This window comes from Austrofundulus limnaeus, unplaced genomic scaffold (genome assembly GCF_001266775.1).
Source record: "Austrofundulus limnaeus strain Quisiro unplaced genomic scaffold, Austrofundulus_limnaeus-1.0 Scaffold554, whole genome shotgun sequence".
Classification (NCBI taxonomy): Eukaryota; Metazoa; Chordata; class Actinopteri; order Cyprinodontiformes; family Rivulidae; genus Austrofundulus; species Austrofundulus limnaeus.
The window spans coordinates 154,939-157,262 of record NW_013952956.1 but is presented as its reverse complement, the minus strand read 5'-3'; the positions used below and the strand labels follow the sequence as shown (position 1 = coordinate 157,262).

The following is a 2,324-nucleotide window of genomic DNA, read 5'->3' as shown; positions in this document are numbered from 1 at the left end:
CTGTGGGAGCAATAAAAAGTTTTATTTATCTTACTTTTCCCCACCTTTTGCACCAAATTATTCTGAGGAGTTGATCAGCCCTGCTGTTTCACTAAGTTTTTCTCTTTAAACAAGACCATAATGGCTTCACCAAAATCCAGTCCACAACATTCAAACTGCTATTATGTGCAGCTTGTTACTGGCGCGAGGCTAGTGTGAAGTGTGTCCGTCTGTGAGTGTTTCATGACGGTGAAGGGAGCATCACCCACTGGACAGAAGAAGTCAGACAGAGTGGTAGAAGTCTGTCTCCAAACATAAGCAGCTACAGAAATAACACCAGAAATAGAAGTTCGATTTGTTGCTAGCCGTTTTTAACAAAAAAAAATGCTGGTAAAAGGATTAATAAAGTCTCCGGTTCAAATCAGAACAGAAACTAAACTAAAAACTGCTCCCATGCATGTTTACACCAAAAAGAGCTCTGATTCGCTCATTTCGCTGTCAATCAAAAAGGGATTCAGCCTCCAACAGATCATCCAATCATGGAGACAACGAGCGTCCGACCCAGCCCCCTGCCCCATAGACCCACAGAGACGCTCAGCATCCGGGGACGGGACAAAGCCAGCATTTATCCAATGACTTGTCTCATTTAGCTGCAGTCTTTGCATCACTAATGAGCTCTGTGGACGCTCAGCGTCCGACTGTTTAAACCAGGGGCGCCCAAACATTTTCCCCGAGGGGGCCAAAAATTAAAATCTATCCATGGCTGCGGGCCAAATGCAGTTATATAATACATGAAATACAAACACTTTTTTAAGTAAAGTCCTTTATTTTTAAAGATTAAGCTATGCAGTGGCCCTCTTTTGTTTTAGTCTGTGCACTTGGAGAAAGTCTGCCATACGCTCAAGTAGCAAAGGCTCATGGGATATTTCATAAATTGATAAAATATTAGTTTTTGTGGCCTTATRAARTGYGCAAATCTACATGTGGGGTTAAATCTGATCTAAATATTTCTTGTTGTCATTTCATGTTTCATGTTTAATCCCAATAAATCAAAGAAATGTCAGCACCATGAATGAAAACTACCTTCACTACAGCCCTTTTATATAGTCATTTGACCAGTGGAAATACTGTGTTTCTATAGGATAACAAGTTACAACCTTGTAACTTTGGCAACTGTTGGTGGGCCAAATCAAATGGCTTGGCGGGCCAAATTTGGCCCGCGGGCCCCACTTTGGGCTCCTCTGATTTAAACACTGTGAAGCTGTGGGAATGAGGGTGAGGAAAGCCGCGTCGTTACCAGTGATAAGAAGCTGATTCTGAACAAAAATTGAGCGCGTTGTAGCGCATATTNAAATAACACCAGAAATAGAAGTTCGATTTGTTGCTAGCAGTTTTTAACAAAAAAAAATGCTGGTAAAAGGATTAATAAAGTCTCCGGTTCAAATCAGAACAGAAATGAAACTAAAAACTGCTCCCATGCATGTTTACACCAAAAAGATCTCTGATTCGCTCATTTCGCTGTCAATCAAAAAGGGATTCAGCCTCCAACAGATCATCCAATCATCATGCAGACAACGAGCGTCCGACCCAGCCCCCTGCTCCATAGACCCACAGAGACGCTCAGCATCCGATGGGCGGGACAAAGCCAGCATTTATCCAACGACTCGTCTCGTTTAGCTGCACTCTTTGCTTCACTAATGAGCTCTGTGGACGCTCAGCGTCCGACTGTTTAAACACTGTGAAGCTGTGGGAATGAGGGTGAGGAAAGCTGCGTCGTTACCAGTGATAAGAAGCTGATTCTGAACAAATGTTGAGCGCGTTGTAGCGCATATTTAGTCAATGACATGAACATACAACAGTATATATTTTATCTTTTTTTATTTTATTTTTTTTATTTTTATTTTTTACATTTTAGGGGAAGCTGAGCTTCCCTTGCAGTCTTAGAGAAACCGCCTCTGGTGTGAATGTGTGAGTGTTTGTAAGTTTGGGGTCCACAGGGACTTGATAAAGCGCTCTATAAGTCCAGTTACCACYGAGGAATCCATGGTTAGAACCTACYGGTAGTTAAATGTAGTTTTTACTTGTACTACTACACAACCAGTTAAATGTGTTAATCAGTTCATTGTTAACGTGTAATAACAATCAAACACTAAACTTACATGATTTGAAGTTGCAACATTGATCTGCACACAAAACCAACTGCAGCCAGCTGAAGTATGAACCTTTCATTTAACTGAGGTGATGTCATTAAAACTTAATGTATACAATTTATTTATTTAATGATAAAGGTCTGTTTATATTATATAACGCAATAATTGTTCCACACTTGATCTACTGTATTGATG

General features: G+C 40.6%; 1 protein-coding gene across 1 annotated transcript in view; it reads left to right on the top strand.

Moving 5' to 3' along the window:
• ankrd44 (ankyrin repeat domain 44) overlaps positions 1 to 2,324 on the top strand; it is a gene marked incomplete in the record, with an annotated part of 84,527 nt that overhangs the window by 72,097 nt on the left and 10,106 nt on the right.